A 12280-nucleotide genomic window follows, 5' to 3' on the forward strand; every position below is an offset into this window, starting at 1 on the left:
TCCTTTAAGAAAAGAAGTTGACAGTCTAAGGCATATCTCTTACAAGAATTTGTGCTACATTCATGTTACAAATGACATTGAAACATTACTTAGATATACATTTCAGAGAGAAGTTTATAGAAAGCAGACTTTGACTATGATCTAGAGCTAATCATCTTAAAATCAACCTTGGAGTATCATGTGCTGTTTTAAACAGGAACTGGGGAACAGTTAGTTTGGAAAGAAAAATAGTTTCTTAATAAGCATTAGTGTGTGTGTGTGTGTGTGTGTGTGCGCTCAGTTGGCCATGTCCAACTCTTTTCAACCCTCTGGACTGTGGCCAATCAAGCTCCTCTGTCCATGGGGTTTTCCAGGCAAGAATACAGGAGTGGGTTGCCATTTCCTCCTCTAGGGGATCTTCCTGACCCAGGGATAGAACCCGTGTCTCCTGTGTCTCCTGCATTGTAAGCAGATTCTTTACCACTGAGACATTGAGGAAACCCCTTAATAAACAATATGACAGTTTTATTGTTCTCATCAGCTCTAAGTTTCTTCTTCTTGACTCTCATGGGATAGCAGTCTTGTTTCATGGATTCACCGTTGGGTACAAACAAGCTTCCTTGAGTCTAGAGAATGATCTCTCCTTTAGGCTTTCTGCTCAGCTCATGTGGGAAGGCCCAGAGCATAATTAACACTAATTAAAGAAGGTCTCTTGCTGTTCTGGAAACCCTCAATCTCTGAAAAAAGCAGAAGAGGCAGATCCCATAGAAATTCCTTCTTCTAGTGTTAACTGTGTCACGTAGTAACTTGCCACTGGGGACCAACTATATAAAAGCAGTAAGTATATACTCACATTTCTCATTCAAATTTACTATCATTCCTTAAAAATATATTGAATGTTTATTATGTGCTATGCATTAATTTTCAATATCACAGTTAGAGGAATAAATAAAAAAGATAAAAATCTTAGCCCTCATGAATTTTTATTCCAGCAAGAGAGACTGATGACAGGCAAGAGAAATAGGTAAAATATGTACCTTGCTAAGTAATGGTAAGTATTAAGGAGACAAAAAAGACAGATGTGTTGGAGTAGGAAAGGATTATGGAAATTTTAGGCAGGATATCCAGGAAGAATTGTTAAGATGATTTCTAAGTAAATGGCTAAAGGGAGTGAGGTAACAAACCATGTAAAGATCAGGAGAAGAGTACTCCAGACACACAAAATAACAAGTTTTAAATGCCCAAGATATGGAAAAGCAAAAATGCTAGTGTGCCCAGAGCAGAGCATGTGATGGCAGAGTAGGAGGAGCGGTCAGGGGTCAGATCATACAGGCCCCTGGAGACTGCTGTAAGGACTTCTGCTTTTATACTGAGTGAGATGGAAAGTCAGGAGAGGCTTGTAAGTAAAGTAGTTACATCATCTTACATAGTAATTGTCACACAGGCTGATGCGCTGAGAGCAAACAATATTAGAAGCAAAGATGGGAAGAAAAAGGCAAGAAAGAGGCCACTGCAATAAACCAGTCAAGAGGTGATGGGTTTTGCCCAGACTGTTGATGGTATGTACCTGCAAGATATGGCTGGATTCTGGACATATGCATATAGGCGGCTTTAGTCAAACTTAGTATCAGATCAAGCCGACAACTATCAGAAAGTCTTTCAGACACACATAGGGTGCAGAGAACATGTCATGTCCTCTGCAAACACATGTAGTAAGAAGATCAAATTCTATACGTTCTCCATACTTATGTTCTCTACCCAGGTTGCATATCCATTCTTAGTTACCTCATTACTAGAAACATTTTGAATAAAACAAATATAATGACTTAAACTTTGAACTCCTTTGGAAAAGCATATTTTATATACAAATAATTATACATTTGCAAACTTCAAAGTTTCAATCTTCAAACACGAAAAATACATTTTCAAACTTCAATGTAATTACTAAGTGGAAATCCTCCATTGGCATGAATACTCATAGTCTCTATCAAATTTCTCATGCGTTTGTCATAATTTGTAGAAAACACTATAAAACTTTGGTCCTCCTATGCCATACCTGTTTCATAAGATTAGATTTTAGTCCCAGACGAAATTCCCCCAGCTCTTTATTTGGAAGTTACGTTTTGCAGAAATGAGCTCCCTGATGTAAGGTTGTATTCCCTCCCAGGGGTAGCACAAAACCAATGGCTGGTCCATGTTTGGTATGAAGTCACAGCCCCTCTGCCTTGATTCACAACTCTGGAGGACCCTGCCAGCTCTAGAGCTCCCTGTGGACTTGACCATGACCTCTGCTGTAGCTGCGCTATGGTTCAACTTCTTCCTCTACCCATCCTGCCTTTCTCACTCCCTCACATTTATTGCTCCTGAGAGCACTCACCCTATAAACTTACTGCATGCAAATCTCAGTCTCAGAGCCTGTTTTCCTGGAACCCAACTTAAGATATCATGACCTTATTTATACAGCTATTATTTAATGAAATTGAATACTGAAGCCAAAGATACAGCCAAAGTATCAGCCACCTAAGTAAAATAATGAATACTCAAAGGGAATGAATGTTAACTACTACTATTTTAAGCTTTAATTGTGATCTACTCCCCAAATGTCTTACTGTTTCAGTTCGTTATTTACCTTCCGGAAAAGACTTTTAAAACGAAAGACCAACTTCCAGGAGAAAATTATTTGCCTTTATACAAAATGCATTTCCTATTCTGTAAGTTATAGCAAACATACATGAAGCATCAAAAAGACAGGTGTCTTTAGAAGTCAGAAGCATATGACAATTACCTGAGCATGCATATATCTTGGAAGGAGATTAAGACAGCTGCATCTGAAATTGTTGTTGAACTTCCTCAGCTACTCTGCCACTAATGAAATGAGCATTATGTGTGTGTGTGTGTGCATGTGTGTGTAAAGGTGTACCTATGTATAGGTAAATATGCTTAGACTGGGGATTCTTTCATAATGTACTTTATACACAAAAAAGCATTGCCTGCCACTGGAGACATCTGTATGCAACTGTCAGTTCATCTCCTTGGAAACAGAAGAAAGGTTTATAATATAATGTATTCTGATAATAGCAGTAACTCTGATAATATATGACACAGATGTAACAATTTTAACTATGCAGCACAAAACACTTTATATATGCATTAATAAATTCCAGTAAAATTGAAACACAGAGTTGGGATTATTTTTTTCTCATTTGTTTGACTAACAGCATCTCGAGATCAGAGACTCTCTATCTGTTATTTTGGTTTTGACTTGGGAGTGACTTTTGTTCTTCCTAATGTTTTTATAAAAACCAGATAAACAAATTGTTCTTTGGGGGAGTGAGAATTATTGCATGATCACAATAAATCTCTGTAATGAGACACATAAATATTCTGAGAATAATGATGTGGGAACAGTTCATTGTAAGACTTCACTTGTCACACGTGGGTGGAGCTATATCATTCGACTTTATAACGGTAGAACTAGAAATAATTTTAAAAATCTCCTATTTCATGTTTTTGTCAGAAGAAAAAAAAAACAGGCACAGTAAAATAAACTTATTTATTTTGAGGTCATAGCACTATTTTGTTTTTGTAGAATTAAAGTCAGAAATCCAGGTCTCATTCCTTTCAGGATGGTGAACTGAATACAAATCTAACTTTGCCCCTCCCAACAAATCACAAAGTAAAGGAAAACATACAAGAATTATAATTTTATAATTATGCTAGGATTCTAGAGAGAGTATCATCAACAGGACAAAAATGCCGAGAAATTTCTAAAAGACATAAATGAGCTTCTCTGCCTCTTAAATCTGTGTTCATGTTGAGTACATTTGCCTCTCTCCTGATCCCATTCAGTGAACCCACCAGGTTGTGTATTTGCTACCTGGTAAATAAATTCACACAAGAGTGAGAAATAGATCACTCTGTTCATTTACTCTAACAGTGAACCCAGGTTTGCTGGGAGAATTCAATGTACCTGCCTGGAGTTACTCTGCCTGGGTATATAACTGGGACTCATAATTATACCGGTTCATAATTGAACATACTATTTACATTCTTGGAGACTGAGTTCACTTATGAATTAATAACAACAGCACCTATGTTTGCAGCTATTATTTCTTGTTGTCTTTAATTATCATTTTTTCTTCAAGTCTCAAATATAAATAAATCTATTTTTAAAATACCAAATGGACTCAGACATGCTGAAAACAAAGCACTACACATTCTAATGCATGTACAAGAGGATTGACAAAGGTGTGAGCTATTCCTCCAAATGAAGCTGGCAAGAAATTCTGAATTTAGAGGGAATAACTATAAAGAACAGAGCTTAAAAAATAAAGAAGTGTTAAGAATAAACTAATTAGAAAGTCAGCTTACAGAAAACTTGGGCAATCAGGCCACTCTCCATCCTCACAAGTTAAAAGAGCTGACAGTGGACTTGGTCTTTAGAATAAAGCCAAGGAAGCATTATCTAAATTAGAAGGCAATTTAACTGCTCTAGGGGAGGACTTAGACCTCCAAATATTTTAACAACTCTCTAGGTGACTCTGAAGTTAAAGGACATTTTTTTAAGTCAGTGGTTCTCAAAGTGTGGTCTCTGGAATAGCAGCAGCATCATCATTTGAGAACTTATTAGAAATGCAAATTGTTTGACCTGAAACAATGATGCTAAACCTGCTAAATCAGAAATTGTGTATGGAGCCCAGTAATTTGTGTTTTAATAAACATTTTGGATAATTCTGATGCATTTTAGTTTGAGAACCACTGTTCTTAGTGAAGTGGATGATCTAGTTTAGAGGACCCTTATTGGCTTGGAAATTTGATGAGACAGTCAATTATAATAGCATCATTTATTTCTTATAAGAAAGCTGACTTTAACTACAACACTTGGTGCTATCAAAGTAAATTATTATTTCACCTGAATAGAGTTAAATTTTCATTCATTTTCCTCCTTCCCTCATCTTTTTTCCCACCCATGTAAGTTCTAGAGTTACATCATAATTTTAGAAAGTGAAAGTCACTGAGTCATGTTGGACTCTTTGCGATCCCATAGACTATAGCCTTCCAGGTTCCTCTGTCCATGGAATTCTCCAGGCTGGAATACTGGAGTGGGTAGTCATTCCCTTCTCTAGGGGATCTTCCCAACCCAGGGATCAAGCCCGGATCTCCTGAATTGCAGGTGGATTCTTTACTGTCTGAGCCACCATAGAAGCCCGAGAATACTGGAGTGTGTGCCCTATCTTTCTCCAGGGGATCTTCCTGATCCAGGAATCAAACAGGGCTCTCCTGCCTTGTAGGCAGATTCTTTACCAGCTGAGCTACCAGGGAAGTGCCAAAAAAGACCCTTAACAACATATATACATAAATATATATGTATATATACACACATATATATTTAAAGACATATAAGAATCATATGATATAAACTTATATATGAATAACCAGTGTTAGAAATAATTTCCTTAACAAGAAATATGATTTAATCAAATAAAAACATATATTTGACCACCTGGGGTTTCCCAGGTAGCTCAGTGGTAAAGAATCTGCCTGCTAATGCAGGAGACACAGGCTCAGTTCCTGGGTCGGGAAAATTCCCTGCAGCAGGGAAACCCACCCTAGTATTCTTGCCTGGAGACTGGCGGGCTAAAGTCTATGGGGTCACAAAGAGTCTGACATGAATAAACATGCACATTTGTCCACTGAACATGCTCAGCATCATTTCACAAAGAGTGACTGATTTATTTTTAAAAAATGATCAAGGTGAAAAGGATAAATTTTCCTTTATTAGGCAAACAAATTATAGAAAAAGAAATCCAAATGATTTCTATGGAATGATGCCCAATCCTAAAGGTAGTCAAGTAAATGCTAATTGAAACTATATTCCACTTATCAGACTGACAAAAATTGATAACTGCAATAATACCCAGATTTGAAAAGACACAGAGATATTAAAAGAATCATATTGTTGAGAAGGATGTAAATTTTACATTAAAAAAATTGGAAAAATGTACATATCTATTTCAAATCCTAAAATATGATGCTATTAAAGTGCTGTACTCAATATGCCAGCAAATTCGGAAAACTCAACAGTGGCAACAGGACCGGAAAAGGTCAATTTTCTTTCCAATCCCAAAGAAAGGCAATGCCAAAGAATGTTCAAACTACTGCACAACTGAACTCATTTCACATGCTAGTAAGGTCATGCTCAAAATCCGCCATGCTAGGCTTCAAAAGTGCATGAACCGAGAACTAGAGATGTACAAGCTGGATTTAGAAGATGCTGAGGAAACAGAGATCAAATTACCAACATCCATTAGACATCGAAAAAGCAAGAGAATTTCAGAAAAACATCTAATTCTGCTTTATTGACTATGTCAAAGCCTTTGACTGTGTGTATCACCATAAACTGCGGAAAATTATTAAAGAGATAGGAATACCAGACCACCTGACCTGCCTCTTGAGAAATCTGTATGCAGGTCAGGAAGCAATAGTTAGAACTGGACATGGAACAACAGACTGGTTCCAAATCAGGAAAGGAGTACGTCAAGGCTGTATATTGTCACTCTGCTTATTTAACTTATATGCAGGGTACATCATGAGGAACACTGGGCTGAAAGCAGCACAAGCTGGAATCAAGATTGCCAGGAGAAATATCAATAACCTCAGATATGCAGATGACACCACCCTTATGGCAGAAAGTGAAGAGGAACTAAAGAGCCTCTTGATGAAAGTGAAGAGGAGAATGAAAAAGTTGATTTAAAGCTCAACATTCAGAAAACCAAGATCATGGCATCTGGTCCCATCACTTCATGGCAAATAGAAGGGGAAGTAGTGGAAACAGTGTCAGACTTTATTTTTTTGGGCTCCAAAATCACTGCAGATGGTGATTTCAGCCATAAAATTAAAAGACTCTTGTTCCTTGGAAGAAAAGTTATGACCAACCTAGACAGCATATTAAAAAGCAGAGACATTACTTTGCCAACGAAGGTCTGTATAGTTCACATAGTCAAATGTTTGGTTTTTCCAGTAGTCATGTATGAATGTTAGAATTGGACTATAAAGAAGGTTGAGCACTGAAGAATTGATGCTTTTGAAGTGTGGTGTTGGAGAAGACTCTTGAGAGTCCCTTGGACTGCAAGGAGATCCAAACAGTCCTTCCTTTAGGAAATCAGTCCTGAATATTCATTAGAAGGACATGCTGAAGCTGAAACTGTAAATTTTGGCCACCTCATGTGAAGAACCTACTCATTTGAAAAGACCCTGATGCTGGGAAAGATTGAAGGCAGGAGGAGATGGGGACTACAGAGGACAAGATCGTTGGATGGCATCACCAACTCATTGGACATGAGTTTGAGCAAACTCTGGGAGATGTTGACTGATAGGGAACCTGGCATGCTGCAGTCCATGCAGTCACAATATCGGACATGACTGAGTGACTGAACAGCAGTAACAACATATGTATCAAAATAGAGTAAAATAAAATATAAGCATTTAAACAAAGAAATTCTGTTTTTGGTTATCTACTCTGAGCGACTGAACTGAACTGAACTCTAAAAGTACAAATATGTAATACCAAGTAATGTTATTTTTACTATATCATTGTATGTAATAATAATAAAATAAAGTAAACCTCTAATAGAGCAACGGTAGATGTATTTTCTGTCTCCACTGTGTATTACTATGTGACTATTCAAAACACATACTTTAGATTGTATGTATTTTGAACCAATGATCAGAAGAATCATTAATGGTTGAATGATATATTTTTCATTAAAATTAAATGCGAAAAAATGCTCATATGTATTTGTGTTTATGTTCGATCCCTGGGTTGGAAAGTTTCCCTGGAGAAGGGCATGGCAACCCACTCCAGTATTCTTGCCTAGAGAATCCCATGGACAGAGGAGTCTGGTGGGCTACAGTCCATGGGGTCGCAAAGATTAGGACACAATTGAAGCAACTTAGCAGTTGATTTAAGGGATTAACTCACTAGGAATGATCATCTATTCTCCCCCATGCACACTTGCATGCACACACACATGCACAAACCCACATAGACTCTCAAGATGAAATATAATAAAGTTACTTTAAAAATTGAAAATGCATAGCTGAACTTAAAACTGAAAAGAGTTCCTTGAAAACTTGGGAACTGAACACAAGATAAATACACAAAGTGGTGTTCAAAGGGTGCAGATAAATGGTTTACAGCCAGTACAGGTGCATATAAACCCCAATGTTGAGGGTTGTGGAAAAGGACATTTAACAGCCCAATCACTCCCAGTGGTAGAGCAGGTCTAGCAGCAAAATACTGAGAAACACAAAAGGCTAGTAAGAGGGACTTGATGTGGGAAATGAGAAAGTCCACCAACTGATTCCGAGAATAAACTAACTGCTTATCATTCACATAAGGCTGTGGATGAAAAGTAGAACCAACCATAAGAAACTGGAATTGCACACTAAAGTAATTAACTAAGAACAAAAGCCAGGAAGTTAACAAGAAAACAAATCAGAAATCATGGAATCCATGGGATCAGATAGAGGGAAATGGAAAACCACCATCTAGGACTGACTTCATATCCAGACAACTTGCAAAGGAAAACCAAATAACAAAAGAAATTCACTGAAGATAAGCACCCAATGTACAATAATGAAGAAAGTAATGTTCAGTGGAGATACAGAAATCCCAATTTCTATGCAACTAACATCACTGTGCAAAGCATATAAGGCAAAAACTGATGGAATTATAGGGAGCAATTTAGTAATCCACCATTCAAGCCGAATATTTTAAATCATCTGTTGGAAACTGACAGGTTAAATACTAGTAAAGCTACTATAGCTACAGATTTTAACAACACAAATTAACATGTTATATTTACTAGATATGTTTTTAATTCCACACAACTAATTTTCAAGTGCATATGAAAATATTCCAAAGCTGACCACTCAGTAGTCCATAAGTCTCAGCAAATCCCCCCAAATAGCTCCTGTACAGCCATACTGTATTATTCCATAACCATTAAATCAGAAATGGCCAATATCAGAACTATTTTAAAATATGAGTGAAACTAAAAGTCACACTGCTAAAAAGTACCTGGGTTGAATACATGATAATGAAAGTTATGAAAAATTGTATATTTAGAACAAAATAATAACAAATATCAAAATAGACCACCAAAGACATAGAAACTTAATATATATAATAGAAATTGAACTAAATATCATGGGAAAACGTTATTCAGTGAATGGCATAAGTAATTGGGATATTCATATGGAAACATTGTACGCTTATCTAAAATTGTATTTTGAAATGAGATCCAGATATTTTAGAGATCTTAATGAAAAAAAAAAATCTACAAAGAATAAAAAACCTTTGAAACCACCAGAAGAAATTATAAGACTATCTTTGTGACCTTGACATAGAAAAGAACTTAAAGAGGGCTCAAATAACGTAATCAATGAAGGAAACAGTTGATAAAATTGACAATAACAACATTTTAAAATTCAGCATTAGACCCCATAAACAAGGTTAAAAGTCCTTCAGGAACATTTGGAAATATATATATGTACATAATTTATATATATATATATATGGGGAAGGAAATGGCAACCCACTCCAGTATTCTTGCCTGTGAAATCCCATAAACAGAGGAGCCTGGCAGTTCCATTGGGTTGCAAGAGTTGGACACAACTTAGCAAATAAACCACTATATATATATATATATATATATATATATAGTTAAAATATTTTCACTCAGAATATCAGTGAAGTATAAATCAATAAGAAAAGGTTAACTCAATGGAGAAAGTATATGAAGCTACAATTCACAGAGGAGGTTTCCAGCAGCCAATAAACTTCTAAGATGTTATACTTCATTAGTAATGAGGGAAAGGCAAATAAAACAATAAAGAAATACCTCTGGTTGCCACAGTTTAAAAGTCTGAATATGTCAAATGCTAAGGAAGTAGTAGCCAACAGGAGCTCTCATACTCCAGGGGCAAGAGTGTAAAACTGGACCACTATTTTGCATAGCAGCCCACAAGAGCTGAGGATGGGGATTAGGGTTTGCTGGAATAGATGGTTAGTTACAGCTACATGTATACTTCACAGACCCGTGCTCTTTCCTTAACAAAACAGATTAAAACATTTCTTTTTGTGGACCCCACAAACCTAATTCCATCCTCACAGGGGGCTCAATAAGGTGCTGGTAGGTGCTGGTATGGAGAAGGCACTGGCAAGCCACTCCAGTACTCTTGCCTAGAAAATCCCATGGATGGAGGAGCCTGGTAGGCTGTAGTCCGTGGGGTCGCTAAGGGTCGGACACGACTGAGTGAGTTCACTTCCACTTTTCACTTTCACACATTGGAGAAGGAAATGGCAACCCACTCCAGTGTTCTTGCCTGGAGAATCCCAGGGACGGGGGAGCCTGGTGGGCTTCCGTCTATGGGGTCACACAGAGTTGGACACGACTGAAGTGACTTAGCAGCAGCAGCAGCAGCAGCAGCAGGTGCTGGTAAGGAGCCCACCTAAGAGCACCAGCTGATAATCATTCCAGTGCTGCAGGCTCCCTCTTCAGCATTTTCAGGTTAAATTAATTTCTCAGTCACCAGCTTCAACAATGTACACAAAACAAGATGGTTTTGTCAAATGTAATTGAACAGGACAGACAACTGGCAATTTATTTGTAACTCCAAAGTGAATTTTCACACAGGCAACATGAAGGCCAGCGTCTTACCCTCTTTACAAAGTCCCAGCATATTTTGGTTTCCAGTCCAGAACTGGTTTGGTTGGCTACAGATTTCTTTTAAAAATTTCACTCAATGTATTAATCAGTCAGAATATGACTACCTACTGTGTGAAGAAGCAATTTTTTTTATTACTATTTTCAGAGTACAAAGGAGATAAACATATAATGGAAAATGACCAACTATTCTCAAAATATTTTTTTGAATTTCACCTAGGCAAAGAAAAATAGTCTAGAAAATAGTGTAATCTAGGAGTATGAGGTTGTTATTATTAGCCTTAGAACTTTAGAATTTCACACTTTACTACTGTATGTTTGGGCTTCCCAGGTGACTCAGAGGTGAAGAATTAACCTGTCAGTGCAGGAGACGTGGGTTCAATCCCTGGGTCTGAAAGATCTCCTGGAAAAGGAAATAGCAATCCACTCCACTATTCTTGCCTGGGAAATCCCATGGACAGAGGAGCCTGGTGGGCTACAGTCCATGTGGTCTTAAAAGAGTTAGACACAATTGAGCGACTAAACAACAACTATATGTTTAATATTTATAAAATAAATAGGCATGAAATCTAGGTGCTGTTGGGTTAAGGTACTCTTAACAGGCTAAGAACAAAGGGGCCTGAATTTCTTTCTTTGAAAAAAATGCAAAAATGTATGAGAAAAAAAATCAATATTTATAATACATACCTCCTACACAAAATTGATTAATGTTATTTTGTTAATGACTAACAATATCATGTAATAATAAAAGAAACAAAACATAATAAAGTAGAATCTTTGTTTTCACTCTTTCTCTTCCCACCCTAAACTCTATTTCTCTGCTATCATTAATTGGGTGAATACATCTCCAGTAAATTTTTTTAACCATTTAGTAATATATATATATATATATAAATAACACATGGTATGTTGCTTTCTGAAACATGATTTTGTATTCCAATGTGTTTTTGAATTCAATTTATGTTAGTTATCCTAGTGCACTCATCCTAACTTTTATATAACATGCCATTTGAATGTATTATACTTTACCCATCACTATTGGTGCACATTTGATTTATAGCCAACTGTTCACATTATAAACATTTTACACTTCAAAAACTGAAGTGAGTATCTTAGTATGACTTCTGGTTAACATAAGGAATAATTTCTCTCTTAAAGATCTCAAAAGTTAAACATGAGTTCTGGGTTATGAGCATTTTCAGCTTTACAAGATATTGCCAAAAAAATTTGGAAAACTCAGCAGTGGCCACAGGACTGGAAAAGGTCAGTCTTCATTCCAATCCCAAAGAAAGGCAATGCCAAAGAATGCTCAAACTACCGCACAAATGCACTCATCTCACACGCTAGTAAAGTCATGCTCAAAATTCTCCAAGCCAGGCTTCAGCAATATGTGAACCGTGAACTCCCAGATGTTCAAACAGTTTTTAGAAAAGGCAGAGGCACCAGAGATCAAATTGCCAGCATCTGCTGAATCATGGAGAAAGCAAGAGAGTTCCAGAAAAACATCTATTTCTGCTTCATTGACTATGCCAAAGTGTGTGGATCACAATAAATTGTGGAACATTCTGAAA

The sequence above is a fragment of the Moschus berezovskii genome, chromosome 3, assembly GCF_049115385.1.
Source record: "Moschus berezovskii isolate FMDL1 chromosome 3, NW_MosBer_1.0, whole genome shotgun sequence".
NCBI classification, from domain to species: Eukaryota; Metazoa; Chordata; class Mammalia; order Artiodactyla; family Moschidae; genus Moschus; species Moschus berezovskii.